The following is a 12680-nucleotide window of genomic DNA, read 5'->3' as shown; positions in this document are numbered from 1 at the left end:
GCTGATCTTCATAGAATCATAGAATATCAGGGTTGGAAGGGACCTCAGGAGGTCATCTAGCCCAACCCCCTGCTCAAAGCAGGACCAATCCCCAATTAAATCATCCCAGCCAGGGCTTTGTCAAGCCTGACCTTAAAAACGTCTAAGGAAGGAGATTCCACCACCTCCCTAGGTAACGCATTCCAGTGTTTCACCACCCTCCTAGTGAAAAAGTTTTTCCTAATATCCAACCTAAATCTTCCCCACTGCAACTTGAGACCATTACTCCTTGTTCTGTCATCTGCTACCACTGAGAACAGTCTAGATCCATCCTCTTTGGAACCCCCTTTCAGGTAGTTGAAAGCAGCTATCAAATCCCCCCTCATTCTTCTCTTCCGCAGACTAAACATCCCCAGTTCCCTCAGTCTCTCCTCATAACTCATGTGTTCCAGTCCCCTAATCATTTTTGTTGCCCTCCGCTGGACTCTTTCCAATTTTTCCACATCCTTCTTGTAGTGTGGGGCCCAAAACTGGACACAGTACTCCAGATGAGGCCTCACCAGTGTTGAATAGAGGCGAACGATCACGTCCCTCGATCTGCTGGCAATGCCCTTACTTATACATCCCAAAATGCCATTGGCCTTCTTGGCAACAAGGGCACACTGTTGACTCATATCCAGCTTCTCATCCACTGTAACCCCTAGGTCCTTTTCTGCAGAACTGCTGCTGAGCCATTCGGTCATCGGATTTCTTTTGGCCCAATCCTCCAATTTGTCTAGGTCCCTCTGTATCCTATCCCTACCCTCCAGCGTATCTACCTCTCCTCCCAGTTTAGTGTCATCTGCAAACTTGCTGAGGGTGCAATCCACACCATCCTCCAGATCATTTATGAAGATATTGAACAAAACCGGCCCCAGGACCGACCCTTGGGGCACTCCACTTGATACTGGCTGCCAACTAGACATGGAGCCATTGATCACTACCCATTGAACCCGACAATCTAGCTAGCTTCCTATCCACCTTATAGTCCATTCATCCAGCCCATACTTCTTTAACTTGCTGGCAAGAATACCATGGGAGACAGTGTCAAAAGCTTTGCTAAAGTCAAGGAACAACACGTCCACTGCTTTCCCTTCATCCACAGAACCAGTTATCTCATCATAGAAGGCAATTAGATTAGTCAGGCATGACTTGCCCTTGGTGAATCCATGCTGACTGTTCCTGATCACTTTCCTCTCCTCTAAGTGCTTCAGAATTGATTCCTTGAGGACCTGCTCCATGATTTTTCCAGGGACTGAGGTGAGGCTGACTAGCCTGTAGTTCCCAGGATCCTCCTCCTTCCCTTTTTTAAAGATGGGCACTACATTAGCCTTTTTCCAGTCGTCCGGGACTTCCCCCGATCGCCATGAGTTTTCAAAGATAATGGCCAATGGCTCTGCAATCACATCCGCCAACTCCTTTAGCACTCTTGGATGCAACGCATCCGGCCCCATGGACTTGTGCTCGTCCAGCTTTTCTAAATAGTCCCGAACCACTTCTTTCTCTACAGAGGGCTGGTCACCTCCTCCCCATGCTGTGCTGCCCAGTGCAGTAGTCTGGGAGCTGACCTTGTTCGTGAAGACAGAGGCAAAAAAAGCATTGAGTACATTAGCTTTTTCCACATCCTCTGTCACTAGGTTGCCTCCCTCATCCAGGAAGGGGCCCACACTTTCCTTGACTTTCTTCTTGTTGCTAACATACCTGAAGAAACCCTTCTTGTTACTCTTAACATCTCTTGCTAGCTGCAACTCCAGGTGTGATTTGGCCTTCCTGATATCACTCCTGCATGCCCGAGCAATATTTTTATACTCTTCCCTGGTCATTTGTCCAACCTTCCACTTCTTGTAAGCTTCTTTTTTGTATTTAAGATCCGCAAGGATTTCACTGTTAAGCCAAGCTGGTCGCCTGCCATATTTACTATTCTTTCTACACGTCGGGATGGTTTGTCCCTGTAACCTCAATAAGGATTCTTTAAAATACAGCCAGCTCTCCTGGACTCCTTTCCCCCTCATGTTATTCTCCCAGGGGATCTTGCCCATCAGTTCCCTGAGGGAGTCAAAGTCTGAAGTCCAGGGTCCGTATTCTGCCTCTTTCCTTTCTTCCTTGTGTCACAATCCTGAACTCGACCATCTCATGGTCACCGCCTCCCAGGTTCCCATCCACTTTAGCTTCCCCTACTAATTCTTTCCGGTTTGTGAGCAGCAGGTCAAGAAGAGCTCTGCCCCTAGTTGGTTCCTCCAGCACTTGCACCAGGATATTGTCCCCTACATTTTCCAAAAACTTCCTGGATTGTCTATGCACTGCTGTATTGCTCTCCCAGATATCAGGGTGATTGAAGTCTCCTATGAGAACCAGGGCGTGCGATCTAGTAACTTCTGCGAGTTGCCAGAAAAAAACCTCGTTCACCTCATCCCCCTGGTCCGGTGGTCTATAGTAGACTCCCACCACAACATCACCCTTGTTGCTCACACTTCTAAACTTAATCCAGAGACTCTCAGGTTTTTCTGCAGTTTCATACTTGAGCTCTGAGCAGTTGTCATAAATATAAAGGGAAGGATAAACCCCTTTAAAATCCCTCCTGGCCAGAGAAAAAATCCTCTCACCTGTAAAGGGTTAAGAAGCTAAAGGTAACCTTGCTGGCATCTGACCAAAATGACCAATGAGGAGAAAAGATACTTTCAAAACCTGGGAGGAGGGAGAAAAACAAAGGGTCTGTGTCTGTCTGTATGATGCTTTTGCCAGAGACAGAACAGGAATGGAGTCTTAGAATTTAGTAAGTAATCTAGTTAGGTATGTGTTAGATTATGATTTCTTTAAATGGCTGAGAAAATAGCTGTGCTGAATAGAATGAATATTCCTGTCTGTGTGTCTTTTTTGTAACTTAAAGTTTTGCCTAGAGGGATTCTCTATGTTTTGAATCTAATTACCCTGTAAGGTATTCACCATCCTGATTTTACAGAGGTGATTCTTTTCTTTTTACTTCTATTAAAAGTCTTCTTGTAAGGAAACTGAATGTTTTTTTCATTATTCTAAGATCCAAGGGTTTGGGTCTGTGGTCACCTATGCAAATTGGTGAGGATTTTTACCAAACTTTCCCCAGGAAGTGGGGTGCAAGGGTTGGGAGGATTCTGGGGGGAAAGACGGGTCCAAATTCCGTTTTTTCAGGAACCCAGATAAAGTTTGGTGGTGGCAGTGGAAATCCAAGGGCAAAGGGTAAAATAATTTGTACCCTGGGGAAATTTTAACCTAAGCTGGTAAAAGTAAGCTTAGGAGGTTTTCATGCAGGTCCCCACATCTGTACCCTAGAGTTCAGAGTGGGGAAGGAAACTTGACAGCAGTCATACTGATCTCTTACATACAGTGCAACTCCCCCACCTTTTCTGCCCTGCCTGTCCTTCCTGAACAGTTTCTATCCATCCATGACAGTACTCCAGTCATGTGAGTTATCCCACCAAGTCTCTGTTATTCCAATCACATCAAAATTCTTTGACTGTGCCAGGACTTCCAGTTCTCCCCGCTTGTTTCCCAGGCTTCATGCATTTGTGTATAGGCACTAGAGATAACCCGCTGATCACCCCTCTTTCTCAGTATGAGGCAGGAGCCCTCCCCTCTCACATGCTCCTGCTCGTGCTTCCTCCCAGTATCCCACTTTCCCACTTACCTCAGGGCTTTGGTCTCCTTCCCCCGGTGAACCTAGTTTAAAGCCCTCCTCACTAGGTTAGCCAGCCTGCTTGCGAAGATGCTCTTCCCTCTCTTCGTTAAGTGGAGCCCATCTCTGCCTAGCACTCCTCCTTCTTGGAACACCATCCCATGGTCAAAGAATCCAAAGCCTTCTCTCCGACACCACCTGCGTAGCCATTCGTTGACTTCCATGATTCGACGGTCTCTACCCAGGCCTTTTCCTTCCACGGGGAGGATGGACAAGAAGACCACTTGCGCCTCAAACTCCTTTATCCTTCTTCCCAGAGCCACGTAGTCTGCAGTGATCCGCTCAAGGTCATTCTTGGCAGTATCATTGGTGCCCACGTGGAGAAGCAGGAAGGGGTAGCGATCCGAGGGCTTGATGAGTCTCAGCAGTCTCTCCGTCACATCGCGAATCTTAGCTCCTGGCAAGCAGCAGACTTCTCGGTTTTCCCGGTCGGAGCGGCAGATAGATGACTCAGTCCCCCTGAGGAGAGAGTCCCCGACCACCACCACCCGCCTCCTTCTCTTGGGAGCGGTGGTCGTGGAACCCCCAACCCTAGGACAGTGCATCTCATGCCTTCCAATCGGCGGAGTCTCCTTCTGCTCCCTTCCCTCAGACATATCATCTGGTCCACTCTCTGCATTCGTACCTGTGGAGAGAACATGAAAACGGTTGCTTACCTGTATCTGCGTTGCTGGTACATGGACGTTCCCCTTTTTTCTTCTGGAGGTCACACGATGCCAAATTTCTTCACCGTCCTCCTGTCCCCGCTGTGCAGCCTGCTCTGAATCTTCAGAACCTTGTGCCCGTAGAAGCATATCCTGACGTCTGTCCAGGAAATCTTCAGTTTCTCTTATTCAACGCAGGGTCGATACCTGTTGCTCCAGACCTTGAACCTTCTCTTCCAATGTGATGACCAACTTGCACTTTGTACAGACAAAGTCGCTTCTGTCCTTTGGAAGAAAGACAAACATAGCACATCCAGTGCAGGTCACAACAGCGGAACACCCCCCATCCATATTACCTTCCTTCTACAAGCTTCCTCTAGAGTTATAGTAATTACTCAGAGACTTCGGCAAGATGTAAGCCTAAGAGGGCTCTCCCCAGGCGAACTCCCAGGCAAACTCCTTCTGTTAGCTGCTGTGTTGTTTGCTGCTCAGCTGGTTTGCAGCTGACTGGCTTTTTATAGTCAGGCCCACTTAAGGCTCACCTGGAACAAAGCACTCCCAGTTCCCGCCCTTTTCAAACAACCAATCAAGCACACGGTCAAACTGTCCTCATAACAAACACTCAGATACTCACAACAAACAAACACTCAGATACTCACCAACACAGCCTCCTTAATGCAGCCCTTAGCGTACCTCCTCTCAGGCAGATCCCAGGCAAACTCCTTCTGTTAGCTGCTGTGCTGTTCGCTGCTCAGCTGGTTCAGAAAGGGATAAACAAATAACACACAAACCAAGGGTCACAGAATGAAATTAATAGGCAGCAAGTTTAAAACAATATAAGGAAGTACTTCTTCCCACAATCCACAGTCAACCTCTGGAACTTCCTGCCAGGGGATGTTATGAAGGCCAAAAGTATAACTGGGTTCAAAAAAGAACTGGATAAATTCATGGAGGATAGATCCATCAATGGCTATTAGATAAGAAAGTCAGGGACACAACTGCATGCACTGGGTGTCCCTAAACCTCTGACTGTCAGAAGCTGTGATTGGATGACAAGGGATGGATCATTTGAACAGAATTATCAAATGATCAGATCTATTCTGTTTGTTCCCTCTGAAGCATCTGACATTGGCCACTGTTGGAAGACTGCAGTTGGAAGATTGATAGCTGCTTTCAACTACGTGAAAGGGGGTTCCAAAGAGGATGGATCTAGACTGTTCTCAGTGGTAGCAGATGACAGAACAAGGAGTAATGGTCTCAAGTTGCAGTGGGGGAGGTTTAGGTTGGATATTAGGAAAAACTTTTTCACTACGAGGGTGGTGAAACACTGGAATGCGTTACCTAGGGAGGCGGTGGAATCTCCTTCCCTAGAAGTTTTTAAGTTCAGGCTTGACAAAGCCCTGGCTGGGATGATTTAGTCGGGGATCGGTCCTGCTTTGAGCAGGGGGTTGGACTAGATGACCTCCTAAGGTTCCTTCCAATCTTGATATTCTATGATTCTATGACTGGATACTTGGCTAGGTAGACCAGTGGTCTGACCCAATAGGTCCATTCTTACAAGTATCCTGCTACAGAAAGAGAATCTGGTTCCACAACTGTCATCCAAAAGCTTAATAGACCCAAGAGTACATTTCAGTGTTGCCAAAACTTTCATGATACTGTCTCACATGACTTTCTCATAAGGAAACTAGAGAAAAATAGCTTAGACAAACCTGCTGTAAGGTGAGTGCAAAACTGTTTGGAAAAGCATACTCCAAGAGTATGTTATCAGTAGTTCACAACCAAGCTGAAAGAGCATATCAAGTGGGGTCCCCCAGGGATCTTTCCTTGTTCTGGTTCTGTTCAGTATCTTCATAAATGATTTGAATATGGCATAGAGAGTACACTTAAAGTGTGTAGACAATACCAAGCTTGGAGGGTTTGTGAACACTTTAGATGCCAGGATTAGAATTCAAAATGATCTTGACAAACTGGAGAAATGGTCTGAAATAAATAGGATGAAAATCAACAAAGACAGATGCAAATCATACACTTAGGAAGGAATAATCAATTGCACACATACAAAAAGGGAAATGACTGCCTAGGAAGGAGTACTGCAGCAAAGGATTTGGGGGTTATAATGGATCATAAACTAAATGTGAGTCAGCAATGTAATACTGTTGCAAAAGAAGCAAACATCTGGGATGTATTAGCAGGAGAGTTGTAAGCAAGACATAAGAAGTAATTCTTACGCTCTACTCAGACTGATAAGGGCTCAACTGGAGTAGTGTCCCCGGTTTTGGGCACCACACTTTGGGAAAGATGTGGACAAATTGGAGAAAGTCCAAAGGAGTTCAACAAAAATGATTAAAGGTCTAGAAAACATGACCTATGAGGAAAGATTGAAAAAAACTGGGTTTGTTTAATCTGGAGAAGAGAAGACTGAGGCAGGGATATGATAATAGTCCTTAAGTATGTAATAGGTTTTTTATAAAGAGGAGGGTGATAAATTGTTTTCCTTAACTACTGAGGACAGGATAAGAAGCAATGGCCTTACCTTGCAGCAAGGCAGGTTTAGGTTGGACATTAGGAAAAACTTCTGTCAGGGTGGTTAAGCACTGGAATATGTTGCCTCAGGAAGTTGTGGAATCTCCACTATTGGAGGTTTTTATGAACAGGTTAGACAAACACGGGTCAGGGATGGCCTTGCTAGATAATACTTAGTCCTGCCTCAGTGCAGGGGACTGGACTAGATGATATATCAAGGTCCCTTCCAACCCTATATTTCTATGATTTTGTTGCAAGTCTTGCAAAATGTTTGTTTCTTTAAAAAACAAAACAAACTTTCACATGCTCTTCCTATTCCTGGCTTCAATCTTGTTTTATTCCCCTTATTCAGACTGCCAACAATGAAGCTGAAGCCAGGCCAGATGGCCACACTTTCCCTACACCCTCCATATGTGAAAATGAGGCTGCCCTAAAAGATGGCCACCAACTATTTAGGTGGAACTGGAGCACGAGGGTGGAGGGAAAACATTGTGTGGCCTGGAGCACAGTGGGGAGTTGGGGATGGAAGGCCTGGAGCACAGTGCTTTCCCTCCACCCCCGTGCTCCAGTTCCACCCAGATAGTTGGTGGCCATCTTTTAGGGCAGCCTCACCAAGGGCTCCCCACACCAGCCCAGGCTCCCTGGGCAGTTCTTACTATGGCCTGGCTCTGACTTCCCGCCTGGCCAAGGGGCGGGAACTTGGGGAGAAGAGCAGGAGCAGGGCCCAGGGGAAAGAGGAGAGGAGCAGTGCGTGGTCCCACAATTCTGGCACTGGTGGGCCCCCTCACTTCTGGTGCTTCTGTTCTGGCACTCCTGCCAGGGCCCTCAAATTCACCAGGGCTCCTGGGCATAGGCCCCATGGGCCCGTGTGTTAATCTGCCACAGCTGTTAACTGGCCTGAATTACAACTCAGCTCTCGGAGGAGGGCTGGGCTGGGCTGGGAACACCTAAGTGTTGGAGATAAAGCCTACCTGAACCCTTATACATACCCCGGAAGTCTGTACTGGGTTGCCAATGGTGCCGTCGTGCCAGGCCCACACTCGGAAGGTTGCCACGCAGGAGTGCCAGAAGCTCCTTAGAAGGGTCAGGGGGAATAGGTGTCTGGACCATAGCCCCGCCCCCTGCTCGGCCCCTCCCCCTCTGAGGCCCCACCCTCACTCTGCCTCTGCTTCCAAGGCCCTCCCCACCGCTTGCTCCTCTCTGCTGCCTCCCTCCGGTGCTCACCCTCAAAGCAGGGGAAAAAGAAGGGACCATGGACCACTCCCTCCCGCCCCCTTGTTCCTGCGCCCTTGTTGCCAGGTGTCCAGTTTTTGACTCGAAAGTTCGGTTGAAAAGTGAACCTGGCAGTGTCTGGTCACAGGGGTAACTGCAATCAGCCTTTCCACCATGAGGGCAGGAAGAGCAGCTGCTGCTGCCTGGAGGAGCTGCAGCTCAGCTGGAGAGAGAGAGAACTGGCTCCCAAGGACCCGGCTCCAGCGGAGAAAGGTAGGTACCGGATCCACACTGCCCCAGGAGGGGGATCCTGTATGCCTGTCACCCGCCCCTCTGTGCTTGCCTCCCCGACCCCTGCCTCGCTCCAGGGATCCATCCCCCCCACCCTGCCCTGCTGTGCTTGCCCCTGACCCATCCCCCCACCCCACTGTGCTTGACCCGGCCCCGCCTCACTCAGGGACCGACTTCCCCCCACGCCTCGCTGTGCTTGCCCCTGGCCCATGCCTCGCTCTGGGGACTGACCCCCCTCCTGTCTTTTACAATCGTTCCCCATGGGGGCCCTGCCAGAAGGGCTGGGACTTGAGGGGCTAAAGAAGAGGTGTTTGTACTCTGTCAGAGTTAATACATCAGACCCCCACGAACGGCGGTATCTGTTCGAAGTGCTCAGGTCTGAGTAAATGATTGAAAGAACCCAGAGGGAGCTGAGGGAGGCGCACCTATAGGGCCACAAGACAGTGTGCTTGAAGATGGTCTCCTATGATCCAGTGTTTGGGGGGGCTGGAGCACTGGGAGAGTTGTGGGGGTGGGGCAACTGTTGAATAAAGAGACTCAGGAGAGGGTTTATAGCTGAGCAAACTTTATTTTTTGCTAGCCTTGAGCTTTTATGCTTCTCCCTTTCGGGCCCCCTGGTGGCCTCTCTTGTGGCTTGGGGCAGCCACAAAAACCACATCCTCCCGTTTGAAGTCAACAGCAATAAAACACAAATCCAACCAGTCATTAACCATCAACACAAAATATGAACAAACAAGCCTAGGAAGGAGTCTGCTCAAACCTTTGGTAGCATCTCAGGGGACTATTCTGCCTCAGTAAAACACCGGGGCACAGATGCACAAAGGGACTTGGATGCCTAGAAAACCACTGGAACCCACAAAGCCTGAGTTAGGCACCCATTCTCCCTGTACAGTGAGTGGGGAGAGATGATAGCCTTAGAATGGGATCCACCAAAACCAGCATGATAGGTGGGGAGACCCCAGAGCTGGCCAATGGGAGTTACTGATGTGAGGGTGCGTCCTAAGCCCGAATCCCCCTCTAATATTTAGGCACCTATATCTGGGTTGGACATAGGCACCTCCCTCTGCTTGGGATTAACAGCTGTGAAGTCTCCCCTTATATCAAGTGTCTAAGATGTTTTCTGCAACTAATGAAGGAGGAAGTGGTTTATATATAACCTAATCCAACACTCATGCAGCAGGTGGAAAACAGGGGTTCAATTTCTCCATCTGCCTGATGGAAGCAAAGATTTAAACTGAGGTATCCCACCTCCCAGGAGTGTGTCTTGGCTCTGGGGTATTCTGATGTGGGGCTCTGTCTTTCCTGTTGAAGTTGTTCCATTTTCATTAAATAGTGATTGGAGGTGAGGGACTGGACCCTGGATCTCCTATGTGAGTGCTCTAACCACCAGACCTTAGAATCATGCTCATTTTATCTCCAGCCTACTCATTGTTTAAGTATTTATCTAACGTAGAACAGCTTCAACAGGAGTGACTGAGAGACCTCCTCACCAGCCTTTTCACATACATCGAACTATCCCATAGCTCAGTGGTCATGGCACGGTCTTGAGAGCTAGAAAACCCTTGTGTACATCTTTTGTCCCCATTATGTAGAATGGGGAATTGAACCTTGGTCTTCTACATCCTGGTTGATTGCTGGCTACAAACTGTAAGGGAGGTGACTTCTCCTACAGCTGGATTTTGAATGGGCCCTGATCTGGTAGGCAGGTTCTGAATACACCTACTCGATCAGGCCCCACAGGAGAATGACTCTCTGAACCGGTTTGAGGATCCTGCTGGGACTTCGGTGTGAGATGGGCATCCCCATACTTGGAGTGAGGCAGCAGTGTGCATGCCCAAAGGCAGAAACTGAAGCACCTAGGGGACTTTTACAGTAAAAAATTAGGTGTCAAGGGATATTAGCGCCTACAGCGTTAGATAGCAGCTAAGCAGGAGTTTTGAGGAACTCAGTGGCACCTAAATTTTGGACTTAGGCACTTGTCCTTTTATGGATCTGGATCTCTGCTGCTAAACCACTGAATTATTTGATTTCTCAAGGTCTGATATAGCCAATCACTAGAAGTTAGATTGCATTATCCAGCTGGAAAAGATCTGTAGTTACTTTCTGCTATGGTCTTTCTAGTAAAGTGGATGTTAAAAAGTAGTTCTGGAGTTAGTTCTTAGGGGACGGCAGCTATCACGGTTCTCTGTTGTAGCTATGTGCTAAGCATCGGGTTGCCAGACAGACTGTTAAGCACTCTCTGCATTTTGTAATGCCTTGGAAGCTCCCATTCAGTTAATCAACAATGTCCTCTTGTGCTTGATGCACAATGATGTCCTTTTGTGTATTGTGCAATGATGTCAATATAACTAGTCCTGACTCCTTCAACAGCAGACCACAATTTAGGGTAAGATCACCTGAAACCACCCACTATGGTTTCATAGGGTATGTCTATGATGCAGCTGGGAGAAAGCCTCGCAGCGTGGGTAGACAGACTCACACTTGCAAGGCTTGAGCTACTGTGCTAAAAAATGGCTGGGTGGACATTGTGGCTTCAGTGGAGACTCAGGCTAGCCGCTCAAGGCTACGGGGGCCAAGTAGGCTAGAGCTTGCATCTCTAGCTTGAGTCTCTGCCAGAGGTGCAATGGCCACACAGCTATTTTTAGCACACTATCTTGAGGCCAGCTAGTGTGAGTCTGTCTACCTGTTCTGGGAGTATAGACCTATTCATAATACCACCTGCCTTGGCTTGTTTTGTCCAGCCCTCTTTGCAATGAGTCATGACTTTGAGCAATTCCATCTGTCTCTTGCTTGTCTTTCACTTCCTGGGAGTGCAAAACAGGTTTGTTTGGTTATTCCCCTGGGTTTGAATGTGTAGTTAGCTCTAAGGTGGAATATTGTTCCTTTTTTCCTCGGTAAAATGCTCTGGTGGAAATGGTGAACATTTTGTTCTTGTCCAAAGCAGAGAAGTCTTGCAAAAACCCACAAGAGCTTTCTCAGTTTATACATAGTGAACTGATCTAAGCCTCAGCTGTAGATTAATTAAGCTCCTTAAGTACTATGTGTTCAGATCCTGACACTGTCAATTCAACCTTCTGAGGAGGATAATTCAGAGGCATCCATTGACTTTGTCTGGTTCCTGCTGATGAGAACTTCAGCACTAAGGACGTTTCTGGGTGGACACTGAAAATCACATATATACAGAGACACACACACTAGTGATAAAGAATATAAGAACAGCCATACTGGCTCAGACCAGGTCCATCTAGCCCAGTATCCTGTCTTCCGACAATGGCCGATGCCAGGTGCTTTCAGAGGGAATGAACAGAACAGGTAATCCGCAAGTGATCCATCCCCTGTCATCTACTCCCAGCTTCTGTCAATCAGGGACTAGGGCCACCCAGACCATCTTGTGTCCCTGACCATCTTGGCTAATAGCTATTGTGTCTCTGAACATCTTGGCTAATAGCCATTGATGGACCTATCCTCCAGGAACTTACCTAATTCTTTTTTGAACTCTGTTATAGTTGTGGCCTTTTGATATGCTCCCATGTTATTAGCCAAACATTTCTCTTCCTATTCCAGTAGAACTTCCTTGACAGAAGACCAACTGCACTCCACACGCATATGATATTCTATAAATATTATAATGCGGCTGGTTTTCAGAGGTGCTGCAGTGAATACAGGGCTAGATTGTGCCTGGTCCTCATGCATGATAAGGGGAGGGTCTTCCCATTGACTTCAGTGGGCTTTGGATCTGGCTCTGTGTGCGTTAGCTATGAGAGAGGACCAACTCTCCACTGGAGTTGTTTGTGTCTTTCCTAGTCAGGCCTTTTGCCATCATGCTGAGCATTGGTTACCCTGTTAGGCTTCACTTTGGCACACTGACCTATGAGTGTTGGACACTAATGTTGAAACCAGGTATTATTTACCCAAGAGGTAATATCAAAGCATCTTATGGAAAGTCATTTTAATTGTTTTCTTGCCCAAAGGCCCCCTTCCAGTCTGTTTAGTGTATTTGTGATGTACCAATAATTGATCAAATAGATCCGAGCAATTCCTCTTGAGTCCTTCGTGTCTGCCTGCTCTTTATGGTCACCAAGTCTTTGGGGTCATAATCCCTCTAAATAAATTTGAGTGCAAACTGGAATTTGCCCAGGCAATGAAATGGCACAATTTAGCTCTGCCACAAGGAGGCTGTGATATTGCACAGAGGGTGCACAAGAGCAGTCCTGCTAGGGACTTCACTGAACAGAGGGCAGGCACACCAGGGCTGTGGAGGCCTACTTCAGTAGCCTTCA

Source organism: Natator depressus, chromosome 3, assembly GCF_965152275.1.
Source record: "Natator depressus isolate rNatDep1 chromosome 3, rNatDep2.hap1, whole genome shotgun sequence".
Lineage (NCBI taxonomy): Eukaryota > Metazoa > Chordata > Testudines > Cheloniidae > Natator > Natator depressus.
Note: the sequence above shows the minus strand (reverse complement) of the source record.